Raw genomic sequence first — 25,042 nt, 5'->3', positions numbered from 1 at the left:
TACCAACCTCTGAAAACACCTCAAGAAGCTAGAATTTCTTCAGGATTTTTTTCACTTATTCTATAAGTCCAAAATGCATAAACCAGAGATATTTTGAATAGTAGTAAATTTTCAACTTTTAAGACAAGATAAAACTTTCTAAAATCACCAGACCCTAAACTGTGTTGAGTTTAGGTAATGCTATATTTGATTTAAAAGAAAGTGAATTTAAAGCAGTAAAATAGAGTTTTTATTATACCTTGTAAAATACCTCCAAAGGAAACTTTGCAAACGTGTTACAACCTTGTTTTGACTGTAACAATTTTTAGAAGAAATACAAGATTTTTTAAAAACACAACTTTCATTGGAGAAAAATTAGAAATGAAAAGTAATTATTTTTTCATAAAATATAGCCACATCAAAGATCCACAGACTGAAAACAGCAGGAACTAAGGTCAAAGATAAACCAAGGAGAAGATTAGAAATATTGCATATCATTTAGACATGACTTATTTCTTTTCTATTATTAAGATAATTATCAATATGCCACACCTCATACATCCAGTGTATGGCCTAAGCAGATCAGACTTACTAAGCAATTTGTATTTTGAAGAGAAACTTGCTCAGCTAAGTAAGTATGAGGTATATACTGCCAGGAATTAATTAACCTGATTACTGTTTTCTAAAGTATATTTCTAGGAATTGTAGACTAAAAAATGTTCCTATAGTCAAACTAAATTTCAACCCACAGACTCAGATGTGCAAAGAATATAATTTTCTATGTTTTTCTCTTACTAAACTGGAATTTATTCCAACTTATTGTAGAAATAAAATTTCAGTCTTTGGAGAACTCTAGGGGACAGGGAGCCTCTTGTCTGTCGTGTCATTCTCTACCCAAGTTAATGTCTTCTGAGATGTTCTTTTCTGATATTTGGGATTAGACCACCACACCTCTCACTGAGTGCTGTTCACGCCACTTGACTCAGTAGGTCCATGCTGGTCTCAGTCGCAAGAAATATTCTTTTCCTGCACTTACACGGATCCTGGACTCAGGCTTACTTTAATTTCTCAGCTCTCTTTGTTTCCCCTAGAACACTTTCTCCTCTCTATCCAGTTCAAATACAAAAGTAAAAACAACTTCAGGGAGTTTCCAAAGAGAAAACATTGTCATAGTGGCTTTTCTAAAATTTCTGGATCTTTTTCTTTTTTTCTATTTCTTTGTTTTATTTTGGGTTAATATAAAGGTACATTTGATTAGTTTGCATTGTTTGCATTTGTTTAGCAAAACGTTTTTTTTTTTTTTTTTTCCAATTTGGCATTCTTAAAACTTATGCTAAGTTACAGGACACTTAAAAAAACAAAACAAAACACAAACACCAGACACGTATTAGCATTCATCAGTATGAATGTTCCCTGTAACACAGATGGAGAAATACCTATATTCATCCTGGAAATATTTTGGCAGTAGTAAAAGTGCTATTAAAATGCTTTGGATACAATTTAGAAATAGGATAAAAAAACATATTACAGTACAAAGTTACCAAATTGTTTTGACATGCAATAATATCTATATTAAAATTCTATTCGGTATTATTTTTATTTTTTTGCTTGTTGATCTTGTTTTTAATATTTATCAACAAGACCAAGAATACAGCTCAATTTGGGGTAAGAACAATTGACAGGCGGTGGTGCCCTCTGTTGTCATGAGGTATGTAACAACTGACTGTCTTTTCGCCTTGTCAGCAATTCCCCAGGATGCACTAATTACACGAGGTTCTCTGCACAGCTGCTCGTCAGAGTCTGGCCACGGCTGGACCCGCAGACTGTAGCTGGCCGAGGCCCTGGATCTGGGGCCTGGCTGGCCACATGCATACCGTGCTCTTCTCTACGCGCTGGACCCTGGGATGCTCCTGGCCGCCTCCCGCTGCGCTGTGCTGAACTGGCGAGGAGAGGGCTCGCGGCCACTCCACCGGCCCTGCACTCCCTGGGGCCCTTCTCCCTGGGGCGCTCCCTGCCAAAACTCGCTTCCTGTTCCCGCAGATGAGCTCCGAAGGGTGTCTTGGCTTCTGCGGCGGCTTCGTGGACACGCAGGACAGCAGCCTGGAGGACAGGCTAACCTCCAGTTGCGCGAGGAGCTGGGAGAGGCGGTGGCCACCTTCCCACGCGGGTCGCGACAGAGCATCATGGCCCATTTCTATACCAAGTGTCTGACGCTGGAGCAGCTGTTTGCAGTGGAGAGTGGTGAAACACGAGCCAAGAACCACGGGCTGGAGGTGGACCCAGCCTGGGACCCCGTCCCAAACTTCAGTTCTCCTTCTCCATGTTTTCCTGGAAACCATTCCTGGAAGGAAGTCTTTACCACCTCCACCTGGCCCTCCTCCTCATTTTCTTGGTTTAGTTGAGAGCTTGGTTGTCTCTAATCTGGGTGGTACTGATCTCGGGCTCCAGAAAATGTCTCTCTCTACCCACTCTTTACTGGTCTCTGGACAGAGCTTCTAGAACACATCCATCCAAGTCTCTGTGCTTCTCCCTGTTGACAGTGCAATATTGGCCAGGGATCCACCCTAGTCCCTTGTTGTTGGGCTTCTGTTTCCTTAGGAAGCGGGTCCCTTATGCCCCAGGATCTGGTCCTAGGCCAGTCAGGACCCAGGAGCCATTCTGGGATGTCATCTGGGCAAACCACACCTTGGAAGGCTCTGTCTTACTGTGCCTGAGTGTCTCAGAGATCAGCTTATCCATCCACTTATTTATTTATGTTAAACTCCTTTTCCTCGTTTTTTGTTTATTTTAGTTTTCTGGAGGTAGTTTGTAGCTGGGGAAAGCCCATGACTGTGCTGTATGGCCCCCCACACATAAACCACAGGTCTGCAGGTTACTTCTCAGGGAGCCAGCAGCAAAGCAGTCCATTGTTGTGCAATTTGGGGTTTGAATTCATGTCTCTCCCCTAGTCCCAGCACTGTACAAGCAGGCTATTAAGTATTATTTTAATTTTTTTTTTGTTTTTGAAAGAAATATTTGAAATAGATGCCCAGAAAAAAAGAATAGGACATTTTATTTTAAACCCAAATGATGTAATTTTAAAATAGTTTCCTTGTTTCAGTGGAATATCTGTAGTCTTCTCCATGAACCTGACACCATTAGTAGATAATGAGTGTCCTTTGTAACATCCCCTAGAGAAAGAGCAGTTTGCCTGCCATGTAATGTCATGCTCTGGTGTTTCATTAGGTTTATATAAAGCCTTACTAGTTAGTTCTCAAAATCCTAAAACCTTCTCAACATCTTTCCCTTTGGGTCTACTCCATAGTGAGACTATCAATTTAATGTACACGTCTTATTAAAAATATGTTTAAATGGTCTGATTGATAATTAAACAGTACTTAAGTATATATTAAATATCATAAAAGTATTACTAGACATTATGGAAACAGCATCATGATCAATTTTATGTGTAAAGCAATGTTCCTTTGGAAAGAATACATAAGTTTATGATTGATAATATCAAAATTCTCTTATAAAATGACTACATCCATAGCATAGTTACATAGGGTGTCCATAAAATTCATTGTCCACTTTAAATAACACTTGAACTTTACGGACATCCTGTATATTAAAATTTGGTTTAATCTATAGATTTGAAATTTTCCTAATTTACTTAAAGCTTTTTTAAAAAAAATATTTCTAGGTCAGGCACTGTGGGTCACACCTGTAATCCCAGCACTTGGGAGGCTGAGGTGGGTGGAGTGACTGAGCTTACAGGTTTGAGACCAGCCTGAGCCTGAGTGAGACCTTGTCTCTAAAAATAGCCAGGTGTTGTGGCGGGTACCTGTAGTTCCAATTACTTGGGAGGCTGAGGCAAGAAAACGGCTTAAACCCAAGAGTTTGAGATTGCTGTGAGCTGTGATGCCACAGCACTCTACCAAGGGTGATAAAGTGAGGCTTTGTCTCAAAAAAAAAAAAACAAAAAAAAAAATTCTAAGTGTAATAAATGTGAATCATGATAAAGAGGTAAGGATGACTTTGTCTTTAGACAAGTCAATGACACCTAAATATATTAATATTTGATTCTTCTGGATAAAGAATCTCTGCAATAAAAAAATAAATAAAGCTTGGTGCAAGTAATGTGAAAAACATGTAAATACTAGGATTGTATACACACGAACTTTATAGCCACCCTATATGGCAAGATAATTTTTTTTAATGTCAAGAAAATTGTGGAATGATTCTAATCTTACTTTTATGCGATTGCCATACAGAAAAGATTTTTATTTTTACTATTATACTATGTGTTTTTAAAAATTGCATTTTAGCATGCAAATATCATCATAAAATTATTTATTATGTTAATTGGCTTTAAACACATGAAAAAAGGAATCCATAATCCCTGCAATTTTATTTTTTCCAAGGAAAAAGGCTAACAAAAAATGAAATTGGGAAACTGACAAACAGTTATAAAACCACTCTTATAGGTGACTAAGGAGAAAAGATCAGAAATCACAGTTCTACCTCTGATTGGCTATTTGCCATTTGGCAAGGAATTTAATTATGTGCCTAAATTTAATCCATTTATAATAAATTCCTGTCTTCCAAGGAAAATTTGTGACTCAATTAATACAAAACCATTATGATATGTTGTTCACTGTCCTCCTACAGTGTCAATTGCTACATATTCATCTCAAGTTTCATTCTCTCTTTGAACTATTGTCCCACTGTGTCCTAAAGCCTGTTGGGTTTTTGGAGGCACTGAATGATTAAGATTTATCTATGTTTGACCAACTTTTGCCCTATAATAATAGGACGTTTTGGATAATGATCCTGGGTAGTATTTGGTTTGTCATTAGTGTAAGCCATTGGATGCTTTTAGAAGTAGCATAGGAAAGCAGAAACAAACATAAGCTCTATTATCCTAAAATGACAGAATCAATATCAATTCAAATGATCATGCTGAAATCTTCCTTGGGCAGCTTTCCATCTCTGCATTTATGATCAAGCAGTAGCACAGAAGTAATAGAGAATGTAATTCTCACACCACAAGAGCTCTCAAAATGCAAATGGAGTGCCTTAAACTCAGTCAGTACCAGTCATAAAACTGGGTAGGCAGATGCAAAGAGAAATAGGAGTCCCCAACATGCCAATGAATTTTAGGTCTCCAATGCCACACGGTTAATTTTATAAGAAAGCTCATTGGAGCAGTGTAGACTTGACTCCACCAAACTCTATTTTGGCGACAAAATTCCATCAGCATGCTGACACAATCTGATGTAAAAAAGTCAAATGTAAAGTTAAAGATATTTTTCACTTAAGAGTTATTATTTATTCTTCCTATTTATAATTGCTATTATAAACTTTATTTTATTAAAACATTATTGTCATATCTTCACTTTTATTTTTTTGTGATAGAGTCCTGATTGCTATGTACATAAAAATTTGGACTCCGTTATAGATATATTCATATCAAGTGATTTTTTTCATGAACCATTTGTTTTGAATAATTAGGAACACCCTCTGTTTCAAGACCAAAGTCAAAATCATTGCAGTTTTAATACTTAACCCAGTGATCACATTGCACTAGAGATTATTTAGATGGATTTCAATTTACATTATAGATGTAAATAGTTGCAAAGCCCCTAATCTTCATAATCGTCCTTGAGCAAATCATATCCATGATGAAATAAGAAGGGTGATGTATTATATTGAAATTATACTGATGTACACGAATATCCATAAAATTAGAGTTTTTAAACTATAGTTACATATAAAGGCAAAACAAAACTCTTTCTTTTGTATGGACATGCTGTATCGCATTATTTTAACAGAATTTATTGTGTTTTTTATTATAAAGTAATCCATTTCAGATCATAGTATATTTGGAAAACACGAAAATGTAAAAAGTAAAACAAAACTTAGGACTAATCAGGTCACTGAAAGATTATTTTGAATTCTTGAGATGGCTCTTAAAAATATCCTTTTCTACTTAAACGTATGCAATTCTTTCTTTACAAAATATATATTTATGTTGCTTTATCTTCCTTCTTTGCACTTACCAATATATTTTGGACATTTTCTTAAATCATTATTCTTATACGCTATCCTATAAACTCTGTTATGTGCACCATTACTTTTTCGATCAGGGTTCTTTAATTTTTGAAAAAAACTATTGTATTGTGATAAGAAACTTAAAATGAAACCATCCTTCTTCACAATTTTTAAAGTATATAACACAATATTATTGTTATTTCTAAGTACATGTTGTACAGCAGATTTCTAGAACCTACTTTTGTTGCATCCTATATGTTTTAGTATATTGTAAAATTTTTTTGTCTTGAGGCACTTTCTAATTCCTTTTTTAAAAAAATTGTAAACAATGGTTATTCAAAAGAATGCTGTTCACACATATTTGTAAATTTCCCTGTTTTCCTTCTGGTATTGTTTCCTAGTTTGATTCCACAGTGTTCAGAAAAAAACACGCACTTGGTGTGATTTGAATCTTTTTACATTCGTTAAGATTTGTTTTAAGACCCAGTACATGATAAAGATACATATGACACATAAACACAAGGACTGACAGTGAATTTGCAGACTCACCATTATGTTCATGTCAGCAGCATTGTACAAACCACTGGGTGAAGTTTCACAACCGTGGTGTATGATTGTCTCACAGTTGTGTCCACACCGACAGTGACGGTGTCTTGCCGAGTGTGTCTTGCTGAGTGGCATTCTTTATAGTTGTTGTATGGTTTTGTGTGCCATTTCAAGAATGTTGGATCTTGAATGAAAGCAACATTCATAACTTTCTTATTAAACTTGGCAAGAGTGGAAGTAAAATCAGGAACACGTTAGTTCAAGTGTGTGGGGATAATGCTATGAAAAAAATGGCAGTGTGCAAATGGATTAAGTGTTTTTCTGAGGGCAGAGAAAGTGGCACTGATGAAGAGAGGTTGGGGCAGCCAGAAACAAGCAGAAAAAAATTGAAAACTTCCTCAAGTTATGCATCAAAATCATTGGCTGACTAAGAGAAGCATAACAGACCCAGAAAACCTGAATAAAGGAACAGAAAAATCTTAACTGAAAATTTTGGCATGAGAAAAATATGGCTCTTGTATCACAACAATACACCAGCTCACACAGCACTGTCTGTGAAACAGTTTTTAGGCAATAAGAAAATAATTGTATTGGGGCCAGGCACGGTGGCTCATACCTGTAATCCTAGCATTCTGGGAAGCCAACACAAGTGGATTGCCTGAACTCAGGGGCTTGAGAACAGCCCAAGCAAAGAGACACCATCTCTACAAATAGGAAAAAAAAAAAAAAAAACCTCCCCCCCCAAAAAACTAGGCAGTATTGTGGCAGGCACATGTAGTCCCAGCTATTTAGGAGACTGCCATAAGAGAAATACTTAAGCCCAAGAGTTTGAGGTTGCTGTGAGCTATGACAGCAAGGCACTCAACCCTAGAGTGACTGAGTAAGACTCTGTCTCAAAACACAACAAAACAAAATAAAACAAAACAAATAACTGTATGGGAACACCTTCCCTACTCACCTGATCTAGCCCCTAATGACTTGTTTCTTTACATGAAAATCATATAAAGGAAATATTGAAAGGAAGACATTTTGATGACATTCAGGACATCAGGGGTAATATGACAGCAGCTCTGATGGCTATTCCAGAAATAGAGTTCTAAAATTGCATTGAAGGATGGACTAGGCATTGGCCTCAGGGCGTAGCTTCCTGAAGGGAAGGTGATATTCAGCTATGAGGTGTCTAGCATTTTTCCTAGGATGAGTTCACGGACTTAATTGTCAGACCTCATGCATTTGTTCTGTCCTCAAGAAGTCCCATTTGCACTTGGGAAGAGTATTCCTCTGATGTTGAGCAAAATGTTCTGTATATGTGTGTTAGGCTCCACTTGGTCTATGAGGTTACTTGAGTTTTGGTTTCCTTATTGATCTTTTGTCTGAATGTTCTATATATTATTGAAAGTAAAGCATTAAAGCCTCCTAGAATTTTTTTTTCTTGTCAATCTACACTTAGTAGTCTGTTAATGTTTACTTTTATATTTATATATTCTGACGATGTGGCATTTACACACAGATATTTATAACTACTTTATCTTCCTGATGCCTTAGCTTTTTATCACAAAATGGCCTTCTTTGTTTCTTGGGACGGCTTTTGCCTTCAAGTCTATATTTTGCCTTAATTTGATTTAATTATAGCCACCCTGAACTCTTGTTTACCATTTGCATGTGTTACTGTTTTTTTAGCCCTTTACTTTAAACCTATGTGAGTTCTAAAATATATAGCTCAGCAATCTGAAAGCTCTCCCACCCAAGTGTTTTTGGGGTTTTATGGAGGCCTAATTACATAAGCATGACTGATTAAATCATTAGCCATCAGTAATGCGCTGGAAGCCTGGAAGGTGGGAAGGTTGGACGGTTCAGTTAAAAGACCCAGCCCTCTAGTCATACCTTGTTTTTTCTGATGACCAGCCCACATTCTGAGGCTATTTAGAGCCTGCACCAGTCATCTCATTAGTATACAAAAGATGCTCATCACGCCAGAGTTTCCAAGGGTTTTTAGATCTGTGCCAGGAAACTAGGACAAGACCAAATACGTGCTACATATATCTTTTTATAAATCACATCGATTTCCACAGATCCTTTACATCAAAATGATCATAGAAGTCTAAAAATACTGGCACATTATTAGAATTTCATTCAGTCGTGTATGATCAGTACACCACAGAAGAGGCCACACGTGTTTACAGATGTCCATTCAAGTTTTTCAGATTCCAGTTTTAGAAATAGTCTCAGCAGACACAGAGCTTCCCCTTTTCGGACATTTGGTATAACTGAGCTAAGAGACAGTATCACCGATAGCGCTGTTCCTCTTTTGAAAAGTTAATGTAATACTAGATTTCGCTCAATTAATGAACCAATTATTTATTTATTTTTTACTTTCTACTATTATTTCTTTTTCTCTCCATTATTAATAACTAAACTTTTTTACCTTTGGAAGGAATATTAAGATCAGCCACTATGCTGGTCTATATTGTAGATATCACTGCTAGTTTAGCAAGTACCTGCCCCTCATCTATTTGTTAACTTGTTGTCCTGTATTTATTAATGTTGTCATGTTAAAGAATGATGACCAGCCGAGGTAAAAGGAATACAGTGCTGTTCATAAAACTAATTTTACTAATTCTACAATATAAAAACTCTTTTAAATAATACCTGAATATCTGTACTTTCACTTTGGAGAGGCATGGATCACATAAATAATAGTATCATCGTTTCTTATCTTTATTAATTTTAAACAGCATACTTCCATGGGCCATAAAAGTTTTTTTTTAATTTTTTCCCTTTTGATCATCAAAAAACTTAAGACTAGCATTTGTCTATGAATAATCAATGTATAGCTTACTTAACTGGACAATCACTTTTTTTCTGTAGAAATTTTAGTAAAATAATTCAAATATGATTTATCACATTACCACAAATCTCTAAAATCATAATACTGCCTTGTGATCTTCATTAGTAACCTAATTCAAACGTCCACCTACCTCAGCAATCCGCTCTGAAAAAGTGCTAATATGTGTGGCTTTTTCCTAGTTCCAGAATTCTGGTATTGATTCTTTAAGAACAGATGATGCGGGCTGAGATAGGGCATACGGCCTCCAAAAGAACCTCATGGGTATAATGCCTTGAAAATCCCCTGCACAGCTACGTATTGAAACGTGCTTCATTTGCATTTCGTACCACGCCCTGCCAATGGTAAAGGCAGATTGAGTTGAGCATTCTTACCCTCAGGCAGATTTCGCAGCTCACTTACTGGCACCTGATTTGTTACCAGGCTTATCCTTCATCTTTATGGTCCTTCTACATTGACGCTCCTGTTGTGTTCTGCATGTTCCATTTTTATACTCATGATCTTAAGTAGGCTTGTGTTAGAATAGATGTCAAGTGCATTTTTTTAGATTTCTTAAGTACATGTCTTATCAGCACCTAAATGTTAAAATATATAAATATTCAATTTCAAAATGTATTCTTTTCAATCCATTTTTCCCAAAGCTCTAATTCTCCACAATAACATTTAGTCTATAGGACTCGAAACTCCCGTAACTTCTCCCTCTCTTCTGTTCCTTAGTTGCTAGCACTTTCCAGTTTCTCTCTATCTTGCTCTGAAACCACTTCCCGCCCATTCTCCTTGAAAGAAGCCCACACACTTCTGCCTCTGCCCCAATGCCCATCAAATGGCACCCAGGGAACCTTTGGCAGCTGGATCTTTAGTTGAACTCTCCTATGTTCTCTGCCACGACACTCACAGAATCATAGAAAAATAGTAAGTTAAAGTATAAAGGGGTCTAAGAGATTTCATCTAAGGCTCTTACTCTATTTTCCTGAAGCAGAGCTCTGATTGTGTCTCCCTTCATGTCTGGCTCAAAATTCACAAAGACTTCCGTTGAATTAATTTCAAACTCTTTAGCTTGTCATTCAGACTTGCAGCTCTCTGCAGCTAATTCACTGCTCCAGCCTTTCTGCTTTCCACCCCCCCCCCCGTGTGATTTGTACTATGCAGCCTGCACATATCATACCTTTCTCGTCATGTTCTAAGATTGTTTTCCAACACCCATTTATAAAGATTTGATTCCTACCTGTCCTTTGGTACTGGTCTATATTTAATCTCATATTTCTGCAGCTGAAGAGAATTTCAGTCTTTGAATCAGCTGTGTCTATGTACATACAATATGGCTCAGCAACATTTTGTTTGCTACACTAATAAAGATACCACTGAATGTATTCTCCCTATTGCAATAGTAAGCTTCTTGAGAAACACACATACATATATATATATATATATGTATATATTAGGCTCACACTCTTTTTTCCTTCTATAGAACACTGCTAATTGAACTTTGCTTGAAAGAACTTTCAGTGATTCTTTGATGAGTAAGTGAATTAAATCTAAAGATAGCATTTTATTGACCTCTCAATCAACCTCTGGAATCTTTTAGGAAACAAGTTCAGCTCACAAATTGCCCAGCTTCAAGAAGAAAAAAATAACTAATGCTATGTATTTTTTCATGGCTTTCTATGTTTTAATAAAACCACGTGCCATAGATCTTTATTTTATTTTCCCTGTGCTATTCTAGGAAGTTTTAGATCCATCATTTTCTTTCTCTGATTGGAAGTTCTGTGCGTGAAAATCATAAAATCTTCATGGGTGCAATGACTTCCTGTAGGAAATAAATGAGGTCATTGCAGCTTCAGTGAATATGGTAACTACCTTGGGATAAAGGCGCCTTAACAGAATTCACACTCAAAAACAAAAAAGTGATGGAATGCTGCTTTTCCTTCTTAATCTCCTCGTCCTTTCTCTACAGAAAAATTCTATCTCTTGCTTTTTCCTCTTTGGCATAAAAACCATACACTTTTGGTAGAACAGAAAATCCTCTAACATTTTTATAATTGTTTTAGTCACTTTAATTTTCATATCTATTCATATAGGAAAACTGCATGTTGTTTCCAACTGTACTACTCAATTCACTTACACATGCATTGTTTTAAGGACGAATATACAGTTTTAACAGTTATTTTGTATTTCTTTATTCACTGTTCGGTTTAGGTCCAAAATAAGGCAAGAACAATCCATTAGGTACTAATACTTCATATTTCCTTTCACCATTGGCTACAATTATGATACGATATTAAAATTTACCCTCAAGATGATAAGTTTCAAATTCTAGGCTCATAACAAAAGGAAGTTTACTTTCTCTTTGTCTATAAGGAATAGTAAATAGTGTGTAAGAGTTTAGAAATGTAAGTTAACACATCTGTGAAGTGTTTAATAAATATGCAATGGTTAATTTTACGTTTTAAAATAACTGGGCTAAGAGTTGCCTAGATAGCTGGTAAAATATTATTTCTGGTGTGTCTAAAAGAGTATATGTGAAAGAGATTAGCATTTGCATCAGTAGTCTGAGCAAATAAGATCCACCCATATCAATGTGGACAGGCATCATTTAATCCATTAGGGGCCCAAATTGAACAGAAAAGACAGAGGAAGGGAAAATTTCTCTCTCTCCTCTTGACTTAATCAAGTTTCTCCTGTCTTCAGACATCAGTGCTCCTGATTCTTGAGGCTTTAAAGACTTAAACTACCCTCCCACCCACTCCTACCTGCTGTTTCTGCACACCCCTTACTCCATTTTCAAGCCATCATCCTCCAGCTAGACTGGGAATTCACACAGTTCCCTTGGTTCCCTTAGTTTATAGGCCTTTGGACTCAGACCAAATTATGCTATCAGCTTTTCTGGTTCCCCAACTTGCAGATAGCAGATTGTAGGACTTCTCGGTCTCCATGACAGTAGGAGTCAATTCCCTACATAAGAAGTCTATCTTTAAATATCTATATGTATATGTATTCTATTGATTCTGTTTCCCGGTAGAACGATGACTAATATAACATGGTTGCACAGTGCTATTTACATAACATTTATAAAGAGCGAGGTAAAGAAGGGACCCCATTTAGGGACCTAGGGAACTGCCCACAACCATGAAAACAAGAAGAAGTTTTTAAGTTCCTTCAAAAGAAATTTCAGGCACCTGGCTAGCCTTGAGAAGCAAATGAGCAACCTGATAGGCAAGAAGATGGTAGCCTGTCAAACGAGTCAGAGCACTGAGCTGCTTTGGCTCACTATAGAAACTAAAGGACAACATGTTAACAAATGTTTCTGAGTTATTTTTCAGAAACCTATACCCTCACAAGATTAAAATGTTGTGTGCTATCATGTAGATGGAGGGAACTGAAAACTGAATGCTGACCCCATTCTTTGTTCTTCCTGAGGGGTCTGAACAGAATCATCCCCACAAGCCAAACCTTAACATTACTTTCTGCTGACCCGAAATTTTGAGACAAAGCCTTGCTACATAACCAATTATAAATCAAAGAATCTCTGAATTCACCTATGATGTGCAAGGTTCCACTTTAAGAAATCCCACCACCTTTTAAGGCCAAATTAATGTATAACCTTCATGTATTGACTTACGACTTTGCCTGTAACTTCTGCTTTCCTGAAAGCACCCTACTCTTTAACTACCCTTGTTGTAAGCCATTAGAGGGCGGAGTCTTGAGCATTAGCTGCCCCATTCTCCTTACTTGACACCACATGATAAATTCCCTTATCTCTCACAGAAAATCTCACTTCAGCACCTGGTTTTGCTGCACCAGCTGAGCAGACCCCAAATTTGGTTCAGTAATAAGGCTTGTTATTTGTTTCAGTCTTAGTATCTACATTATAGTTAATTCAAAACTTCTTCAATACATAGTACAAGTCAGCAACAACCTCCATATTTAAAATGATTAACTATTTAGCAGAACCATACTTTTAAGATACAGTATTCTAATATAAATATATGTCATTTAGAAATATTTTAATTTAATTGGGTTTTTGCTTATGTAAAATTACCTAATTTAATAATTTAGTTCCTAATGCTAAATGTCTTCCTCCTTTCATGCAACAAACCCTTATTAAGTTTCATTTTAATACCAGACTCTGTGCTTGTCACTGGAATGTAAAATTAAGCAAAGCACATCCCCCCCATCAGAGAGCTTGAAGAAGGAGACACACATTTAAATAAGTGAAGAAAATCCCATTGTATACCGTAAAACTCCCACTAGTGTGACTATCTTATACAATGGAGAAAGATATTAAACGGAACCATACAAATATGGTTTCATAGGTCAAGAGTTGTTGAATATCAACCATTTATAGAAAGGAACAGGGAACTACATCAAGAGGAGAATGACAAAAAATAAAACAAATCTTAAGTAATGAATCCATAGTCTCAAAACCAGGCAAAATGCACATGATATCTGTGGTAGACCGTTTGCCTTCGGGTCTACCTTATCCTTCACTTTTCTGTGTCACACCAGAAATGACAGTTTAAAGTTGCAGTTTGGCCAATCTGGGGCTTGGAAGATAGTACTTCCCTGCCTCTGAGGTGTCTCCGAGGGTCTCTGTGTCTTGTCAGCGGCTAAGACTGCTACAGAGAAAACCCTCCACAATTTCTGCTACTTGTACACAGCTCCACGCTCGCGGGCTCTGGTAATATTATCTCCTTCCTTTGTCTCCCTATGTTAGAATTTGCAATGTTCTTCAGCTGTTGTGAATCTCATAATTGTCCCCTTGTCCAGCTTCCCAAGTTTTTATAGTCACCTGTCTTAATTATCTCATTCAGATGCACAAAATATTTTCTGTGTTGTGTACTGACTGATACAAAATTAAGGGGTCAATGTGCTCACATGTTGGGTTTTTTTGTTTGTTTGTTTGTTTTGTGCTGTCTCTGGCCGGGGCTGGGTTTGAACCCGCCACCTCCAGCATATGGGACCGGCGCCCTACTCCTTTGAGCCACAGGCACCACTCTTGCTCATATGGTTTTTATTTTCCCAATTCATTGCTTGAGTCTACATCTTCCTTCTTAGCAGGAAGTATAAAATTTTCCTCCTCCCTCTGTTCATATTTTCCCAATAACTCTGATGGATGATGCAATCTAGAAATGTGTTGGTTTGGAAAAGGGGTAGGTCAAGTTCTCATTGTTGAAAACCAGTCCTGCAGATGGACCTATAGCAGGTAGGCCATGGCTATGACAATATCCCACTGATCCACATCCCAGCATGAGCACCCCCCGTATGACCCTGAATAGGTATCATCCCACCCCTTCAGTGCTAGATCAGCCAGGATGACCCATGACTGGGCTCTCAAACTGCCCAGAGTGTTCTAGTGCTCAGGTATTTGGGCTGATCTATCTCTCAGGGATCTGTTCACCCAGGGATGGCTAAACAAAAAGTCTCTGGCATCAAGGGCCATGTCTTGAAGAATCACTTTCTCTTACATTTTATGAGTTCACAAAAAGGCAAAGAGCTTTATCTATTAGGCTTCAAACATAAAATGAACTCTGTAATTCCTTTCCCCTGGACAGGTGTTCTACTTTCCCTCCTTCCTGAAGAAGATTACTCTTCACTGACTTCGGGGGATTGGCCAGTGATTCCAACGTATCTGACAAATGAGGAGAGGATTCCTTCAGTGACTCACAGGTTATTTTCTGTTCTACAGAGTTGGTAAATTCTCTTTGCTAAGGGAAAATGGAAAAGGAAAACAAATAAGCCAAAGGTAAAATGTAAGCCATATCTGATTAGATTTCCTTTCCTACAGGGCTTCTGCTATGGGGAATAGCTATTCCAGAAAAAGAAAAAATCATGAAACAACAAGGTGTACTTTGGTAATTCTGTCTATATAAAACTAAATTAGAGTAATATTATAGATTAAGAGGCAAAAGGAAAAACATTAGCAAAGGAGGGGCAGAATAATCAAACAACTCTTCTTCCATTAAGTCACATGTATTTCACATAAATGCAATGCTATTGAATGTCTTGTGCAAAATAAGTTTTTTTTGTCTTTTACAAAAAGTGACCATTACCCTCTTTATATTTTTTAGGTGGCTGATTCCAGCACAACTCAGTTGTCAGCCTCAGTTCTAAGCTCTAATCTTCATATTGATTAATGTCCTGGCCTGAGAAATGTGCAGTATATTTCACATGTTACCCTGAAAATTTTTGTACACAAGAATTAAAATGGTCAAAGTAATCTATTGGAATGGGAAGTGGGAGTGGAGGCAAGGAGAACAGTTAGGATTTATTAAAAGTGACATGTAAAATAGACCTGAGTTTTAGTGGGTACTTAGGCATTATAGGAAGCTAGATTCCAAAAAATTAGAAAGATAAATTTTTGAAATGTCGTGGTAAGACTAAGAGGTAGAAAAAAAAAGCAAATATTATTGCCAGAATTCCAGACATTAAAAAAAAAGATAACAGCACTGACATCAGAGTAGAGATGCCTAACAGAAAGATTCATTAGAGAAGTGAAACAGTTAATACCTGACCGTTCTTCAGAGACATTTTATTCCTTCAGAAACAGCATCTGATCTACCTCTATCCTAGGAAAGATAAAAGCCATACTTTTCTAGTCTTCTTGATTCCTTCAAAGACAAATGTGTTAGGCCTGCTGACCAGCTAATGACTTGTACTGATCCTAAAATAGCTTCCCACCAACTCATGTGCTTTTCTGGTAACTATAAAGCCTCAACCTTAGAAAAGATGCTTCTTTTTTATTTTATTTTATTTTATTATTAAATCATAGCTGTGTATATTAATGCGATCATGGGGCACTATACACTGGCTTTATAGACCATTTGACATATATTCATCACACTGGTTAACATAGCCTTCCTGGCATTTTCTTAGTTATTGTGTTAAGACATTTATATTCTACACTTACTAAGTTTCACATGTACCCTTGTAAGATGCACCGAGGGTGTAATCCCACCAATAACCCTCCGTCCACCCACCTCCCACCTCCCTCCCCTCCCTCTCCCCCTTCCCCATATTCTTAGGTTATAACTGGGTTATAGCTTTCATATGAAAGCCATACATTAGTTTCATAGTAGGGCTGAGTACATTGGATACTTTTTCTTCCATTCTTGAGATACTTTACTAAGAAGAATATGTTCCAGCTCCATCCATGTAAACATGAAAGAGGTAAAGTGTCCATCTTTCTTTAAGGCTGCATAATATTCTATGGTGTACATATACCACAATTTATTAATCCATTCATGGATCAATGGGCACTTGGGCTTTTTCCATGACTTAGCAATTATGAATTGGGCTGCAATAAACATTCTGGTACAAATATCTTTGTTATAATGTGAGTTTTGGTCTTCCGGAGAAGATGCTTCTTACCAAGGAAATGACTACCAAGAACAATCTCTTGGCCTCTGACCTCATGAATGGCATAGTTTTGCATACACTTAAGTGTTTATTTAGCAGAGCTGGGCACAGTGGCTCACGCCTGTAATCTCAACACTCTGGGAGACTGAGGTGGGAAGATCACTTAAGCTCAGGAGTTTGAGACCAGCCTGAGCAAAAGTGAGACCACTTCGCTACTAAAAATAGAATAATTACAGGAGCATTGGTGGTGGGCACCTGTAGTCTCAGATATTTGGGAAGCCAAGCAGGAGGATAATTAAACCCAGGAGTTTGAGGTTGCTATAAGCTAGGCTGATGCCTTATGTCCTGAGCCTGGGGCAACGGAGTAAAACTCTGTCTCAGGGGAAAGAAAAAAAAAAAGAGTTTAGCAAAATTTATTTTATCTATAAGGCTATAAAATTATCAAAATTACTTTTTAAAAATTACTCATATTAAGCGTTTTCCTTGCACTTTCTTCTAGTATTTTTATAGTGTCATGTCTTAACTTTACATCTTTTACCCAGTGTGAGTCTATCTTAGTTAATGGTGAAATGTGTGGGTCCAGTTTCAGTCTTCTACAGGTCACCAGCCAGTTCACCCAGCACCATTTGTTAAATAGGGAATCTTTTCCCCACTGAACGTTTTTGATTGGCTTATGAAAGATCGAATGAGGGTAAGTAGCTGGGTTCATCTCTTGGTTCTCTACTCTGTTCCATACATCTACCTCTCTGTTTTTGTGCCAGTACCATGCTGTATTGATCACTATCAATTTGTAGTATAGTCTGAGGTCTGGTAGCGTGATTCCTCCTGATTTGTTTTTATTTCTGAGTAATGTCTTGGCTATTCGAGGTTTTTTCTGATTCCATATAAAAGGAAGTATTGTTTTTTCAAGATCTTTAAAGTATGACAGTGGAGCTTTAATAGAGATTGCATTGAAATTGTATATTGCTTTGGGTAGTATGAACATTTTAATAATGTTGATTCTTCCCAGCCATGAGAATGGTATGTTTTTCCATTTGTTAACATCTTTAGCTATTTCTTTCCTCAGAGTTTCATAGTTGTCTTTATAGAGATCTTTCATGTCCTTTGTTAGGTAAATTCCAAAATATTTCATCTTCTTTGGCACTACTGTGAATGGAATAGAGTCCTTGACTGTTTTTTTTTTTTTTTTTTTTCAGCTTGACTATTGTTGGTATATATAAAGGCTACGGATTTGTGAGTATTGATTTTGTAACCTGAGATGTTGCTGTATTCCTTGATCACTTCTAAGAGTTTTATAGTAGAATCCCTGGTGCTTTCCAGATATATAATCATATCATCTTCAAAGAGAGAAAATTTGATCTCCTCTGACCCTATATGGATACCTTTGATCGCCTTTTCTTGCCTGATTGCGGTGGCTAAGTCTTCCATTACAAGGTTAAAAAGCAGTGGAGACAATGGGCAACCTTGTCTGGTTCCTAATCTGAGTGGAAATTATTTCAATTTACCTCCATTCGATACAATATTGGCTTGAAGAAATAGACCTGGGAGAATATTTTATGAGGAGGACCCCTGGGCAATTGAAGCAACACCAAAAATACATTACTGGGATCTGATCAAACTAGAAAGCTTCTGCACAGCCAAGAACACAGTAAGTAAAGCAAGCAGATAGCCCTCAGAATGAGAGAAGATATTTTCAGATTATGTCTCTGACATAGGTTTAATAACCAGAATCCAAAGAGAACTCAAATGTATTAGCAATAAAAGAACAAGTGATCCCATCTCAGGGTGGGCAAGAGACTTAAATAGAAACTTCTCTAAAGAAGACAGGCACACGTCCTACAGACACATGAAAAAATGCTCATCATCCTTAATCATCAGAGAAATGCAAATCAAAACTACTTTGAAATATCATCTAACTCCAGTAAGATTATCCCACATCACAAAATCCCAAAACCAGAGATGTTGGCATGGATGTGGAGAAAAGGGAACACTTCTGCACTGCTGGTGGGAATGCAAACTAATATGTTCCTTTTGGAAAGATGTTTGGAGATCACTTAGGGATCTAAAAAGAGACCTGCCATTCAATCCTTCAATTCCTCTACTAGGTATATCCAGAAGACTAAAAAACACTTTATAACAAAGATATTTGCACCAGAATGTTTATTGCAGCCCAATTCATAATTGCTAATTCATGGAAGAAGCCCAAGTGCCCATTGACCCATGAGTGAATTAATAAATTGTGATATATGTACACCATGGAATATTATGCAGCCTTTAAAAATATGGAGACTTTACCTCTTTTATGTTTATATGGATGGAACTAAAACATATTCTTCTTAGCAAAGTATCTCAAGACTGGAAGAAAAATATCCAATGTACTCAGCCCTACTATGAAAACAATTTATAAGCACCCAAACTTTCATATGAAAGCTATAACCCAACTACAGCCCAAGATGAAGGGGAAAGAGGAAGGGGCGTAGATGGAGGTATAGGATGGGTGGAGGGAGGTTAATTGGTGGGACCACACCTATGGTGCATTTGACAAGGGTGCAAGTTAAATCTACCTAGTGTAGAATATAAAAGTCTTAACACAATAAAACTAAGAAAATGCAGTGAAGGCTATGATAACCAGTTTGATGAAAGTATTTCAAATTGTATATAAAACCAGCACATTGTACCCCATAATTTCATCAATGTACGCAGGTATGATTTAATAAAAAAAAATACTCATATTAGCCTCATTGCCTAGAAAGTCTGACACAGGGATTTCAATGTGCCTAAGGAACATTGGTTTTGTGTAGCACCCCAAGAGTATTCTGATGAAGACTGCCCATGGGCCATGATGAGATAGGCAACATGAAAGAAAATAAATAACAAGATATCCCAGAATATCTGGGTTGGCTGATCTTACTCACTACCAATGGAACAGTGTTCCTGAGCTATTCTTTTACCTAAAAAACTATTACCCTAAAAGCTTTGCAATTATCACATTTTATAAAAAGTTCCTTGAGGATTATTTTTTGAAGACCAGAAACTTAAATTGCTGATGTCTTTGTGACATGAGAAACCAGACATGACTTCCAAGGCAGGGCTATGCATGCTAAGCCCAAGGTGTTTTAGGGGGTATGAGCCCAATATCATTTCACTGGGTCACATTACTCAAGCTCACTAATCATTTATGTTCTTTTTTTCTTAAGTTGTAATGAATCAGTCTGAATAATGTAACAGTCAGTGACAAAATAAATCAAAATTTATATTTCCTAGTATATGTCCTTTCCTTCAGTAATTACTTACCAATGAGAAATAAAGATTAAACTAACTATAATTTCTTTATTATTATTTTAAAGAGGTAATATAAGGAAGCATATATAACCAGATTTGCCAACTGTATATTGACTTGGCTAACATCTCATGTTTTCTAGGCAGTGATCCCTAGAAAGAAGAGGAAAGTAGACATTTTGCAGGTACTAACTTAGAGCTGAGCTCCTATTTCCAAGATACATGTTTAGGGAAAGCTTGCTTTTTTGCAGAGACTTTACAGAGAATATCACAAAGCAATGATAGCCTGAAAGCCCAAACTTTGGCAGGAAGTTGGCCATAAGAGCTTTGAAACATTGATGAAAATGGCATGCTAATTTTGTTTTAGATTTGCATTACTCTTTACTTCAAAATTATTGTGAAGTCTTAGAGAATTACGCTCTCTTATTCTTAGTAAAGCTGTTACACAAAAGAAATAAGGAGTCGAGCACCAGAAAACAATCAAAGTGGTAGACAAATGATGGTCTTTCCCTCACATGGAAGCACCATTTAAAAAGAAACTACCCTGGCATGCAGAGTCTGGTTTTTAACACTAATTTCACTATCTGTGACAAATTAAATAATTCAGAGTCAAAGAAATTCTAAACTACAAAGCAGCTCTTCTTTTTTTTACATAATTTACAAAGAAGTTTAAGAAAACACCCGTCATCTACCTATGTGTATCACCTGTGGTGGAAGTTGATCTATTGTAATCTGAAATGATTGTTTTGCCAGAGACCACAGACTGACTCTATCCTGTGTGCAGGATCTAAAGGGAATCCTTTAAGGGAAATCTTTATTCCTATTGTCAATTATCAGAAAAAGTATGAGATACAGGAAAAACAAGATGAGAAATCTGAGTTACTGGAAAATGGACTGAGGTAGGGTACAGAGAAACATTTCTTCTCACCATGGGTCTTGCTCTCTTTGATTTGGATTTGAAGGATGCTAGTCATTTAAGAATGCTGTCTGCAGATGGAGAAAAAGCAGTCTCTAGCATTATAAAACAGGGTGAGAGCTAGACAGGGGAGAATTGTCTTGAATCTGGAATGGGCTGTGTACTGACAGAGTGGTCAGCATCATATAGTGGACAGCCGGATGGTGAGCTTGTTCAGTGGCACCTGTGCTTTCAACAAGTCAGTACCAAATACCGTATTTTGATGTGAATAATGTATGTATATTGAACACCAATGTTTGGGACCCAAACTTTCAGGAAAAAAATCTTTCTTTTTAATTTTTTAAAAGGGATTGGAAGTGGCCACCCAGTGGCACCTCCTTCTTTGGTGAGAGGTGTGGGGTGCGGATCTGGACACTGCTGAGAAGCTGAGGGAACAGGCCCAGGGGGCAGGTGAGAGTGGTCCAGATGACCTGCACACCCAGCCTCCTCCAACTCTCCCCTCATGGCTCACCCTCATCCCTGCAGCCTCCATTTCCTATTCCCACCTATGCATGTTGATGAAAACGTGGCCACAGCTGCTCTGTTGAAGACCTCAGCAGGGCTTATTTCCAAGGAAGCTGGTGTGAGAGGTGAAAGCCGGCCTGCCCACACTGGGGTCCTTACAGTAGATCCCTACCCTTTTCTGTGCTGTCTTGTTTCTCACACAGCCGACCCCATGTGAAGCCCTGGGACATCAAGCAGAGGAGGAAGCCTTCCCTGCTGATACTCCAGTGAAGTTCTCTTCATTTACATTTCTATTTAGTAACTAGGCTGTGACCTCCTTGAGCTGTACAGACCTTGGGCACACAGTAACGTAATAATAAAAGACATCAGCCTTTTCCAAACTTGCAAATCTTAAGAAATCACCCAAAGGACTGGTTGAAATGAGACGCCTGAACCATACCCAAGGACACTGAAACAACTCTCCATGAGAGGGTATCCATTCCATTAACAAGCATCCTAGATGGTTCTTCCTACTGGTAAGTTTTGGAAATTATAGTAACTCAACATTGTGAGGGGTTCAGATAAGGCAGCGCCACACTGGGACCAACTATGCAAGAGATGAGGTAGCTTGGAAAGGGTAGAGATCTACCACCAGAAGGCAGGGGCATTCCTGGCCCCTCACACCAGCTTCCTCAGAAATAAGCCCACCAGAGTAGTCAGCCATGTGACTGTGGCCACATTTCCCTTGGGAATAGGAAATTAGAAGATCTGGGTAAAAGTCTGTGCCTGGAAGGAAAAGTTGGGGGCAGTGGGGTTCTCAGGTCATCTGGACCACTCTCACCTGCCACCTGGGCTTGCTCCCAGCTTTTCTGCAGAGGCAGGCTCTGCCCCTTGCGCCTCTTGGGACAGACAAAGGCATCACTACATGGCCACTTCTGCCCTCCTCTCACCAAGGTCCCAACGTGTTGCTGTTGGTGATGGGCCCACGTACAAGATGACAGTAGCAGTGATGTTCTGGTAAGCAGCTGGGTGGCTGGAGGCACCTGCAGCGGCCAGGCCTGCCCCCTGAGGGGGAGGCTGGCGAGCTGGGGCGTGTGAAGGGGCACAATGACTATATCCCAGATATTATTTTGCACATGGATATCATCATTGCTTTCTAGAGTTATACTTTTAATGCATAAGCATAAATTAAAGAATTAAAAACATATATATAAATACTGTATTAGTATTACCTCTGTATAATGCACATTTCTAACTTTCCCTGAAAATGTTGGACAAAATATTTCACATTACAGATGGCAAAATGTGTATTTCCTCAACTCAATTAGCAAATGTGGTCATACGGGCTTTTTCATACTCTCTTTTTCTATACTCTCTTCATTTCCTTTAAGTGATGTGTTTTCTCAGTTACCATTGGAAACATAAATTGCTGTCTAGGGATAACTCCCCTATTTAATCTCCCAGGTCTTTAGTACAGTGTTATTTATCATAAATTCTTTGTTGGAAGAGCAGGATAACCAGATGCAAAAAAGAGATGTGAAATGAATGACCATGACCCCACAACATACCCCAAATTAACATGAAATGGACCATAGTTTTAAAAGTAAAAACTAAAACTATGAACATTTAAGAATAGTACAAAAAATGTTTTCACTTTGAAACCAGAGGAAAACAAATCAAATTTTTTAGGTGGGAAAAAGTTTTGAACTGGTATTTCATTCAAAATGATATTTAAATGTCTACTAACCATATGAAAAGTGTCCATTGTTTTTGGTCATCAGAGAAATCAAATTAAAATTATAATGAGATATCATTCCACATACCTCAGAATGAAAAAATAAAAAGACTGTAAACACCAAATATTAGCAAGGGTGTGGAACAACCAGAGCTCTTACTCATTGTTAGTGGAAGCACAAAATGGCGCAAACCTCTTGGTATGATTTGTGGCAGTTTCTTATAAAAGTCTATATAAATTTACCCTATAATCTGGCAATTCTATTCCTAGGATTTTACTGAAGAGAAATGAAGACAGGAATTCACAAAAAAAGCATTGTATAAGAGTTTATAGGAGCTTTACTCCTAACACATACAAACTGAAAAAAAAAATCATCAAAAGGAGAACGGATAGAAAATTATACAATGAACTACTACTCAGCAATGAAAAGGAACTGATTCAGCAACATGAATAAATCTGAAAAAGCTATGCACAGGGAAAAAGCAAAATATAAAATCATGAATACCCTATAATGGCTAAATAAAATTTAAGAACTTAAAGAACTAATATAGGATAAAATAAAGCAGAAAGTTGTTTATCTCTGGGATGTTTGGGGCCAAGACTAAATAAGATAAAGCAACACAGACTAGTCTAGGATGAAGACAGCATTCTACATATTGATATGGGATGGGTTTGTTTCACAAGTGTATAGATTTTTCATGACACAAAAATCAAATCAAAATCTAGAGTTTTGATGTGATTCAAAATCTAGTTGTTGAATCTATATTCTGATACTTGGGAAAAAATATACTACCTTCAATTTGATGCAAAAACTGTTTCTTTGATGAATGGATAGAATAGATAAATGAATAGATACGTGATTTTCTAAAACTTATAACAAATGTAATGATAGGATGTAGGTGGTGAATATACTCTTATTAACCAGAACACTTTTTAAAGCCACTGTATATTTGAAAATTTTTGCAATACAATTTGGAGGAAAATAAGCAAAGATTTTAACAAATATTGCAGGCAGAGATATGCAAGATAAGCATATGTAAAGATGTTTACCACAATTAGAATCACAAAAACGTTAATTTAAACATGTTGCGATATTACTGCACAGCTAGAAGATGGTTAATATTTAAAAATAACTAACAATAGGAAGAGTTGGTGAGGAAGATCAGGAATGCTCATATATTCTTTATGAGAATGTAAAATTGCACAACCACTTTGAAAAACAATTTGCAGTTTCATATGTTGTACAATCCAAGAATTCCAGAATTTCAAAGTATTTATCCAAGAAAACATAAAACACATATCCAGGCTATTGCCACAACAACAAAAATTACCAAATGGGACTTAATTGAGCTGAGAAGCTTCTTCACAGCCAAGTACACAGAAGTAAAGCAAAAAGACAACCTTCAGAACGGGAAAAGATATTTGCAGGATATCAATTTGACAAAGGGTTGATAACTAGAATCTACAGAAAACTCAATCAACAAAAAAAGAGTAACAATACCATCTACCACTGGGCAGAACCTTCTCTTATGAAGACAGACAAAGAACGGTTAACAAACATTTGAAAAAATGCTCATTGTCCCTGATCACCAGAGAGATGTAAGTCTAAACCATCCTAAGATATCACTTAACCCCAGTGAGAATAGCCCACATCGCAGTCTCAAAGCTGCGGATGTGGAAAGAAGGGAACACCTTTACACTACTGGTGGGACTACAAACTAATGCAAACTTTTTGGAAGGAAGAATGGATAATCCTCAAAGAACTCAAACTAGACTTCCCATTTGATCTTGCAATCCCATTACTAGGCATCTACCCAGAAGGAAAAAAAAAATCATTTTATCGTAAAGACATTTGTACTAGATTGTTTAT

This window comes from Nycticebus coucang, chromosome 1 (genome assembly GCF_027406575.1).
Source record: "Nycticebus coucang isolate mNycCou1 chromosome 1, mNycCou1.pri, whole genome shotgun sequence".
Lineage (NCBI taxonomy): Eukaryota > Metazoa > Chordata > Mammalia > Primates > Lorisidae > Nycticebus > Nycticebus coucang.
This window is presented reverse-complemented; position numbering follows the sequence as displayed.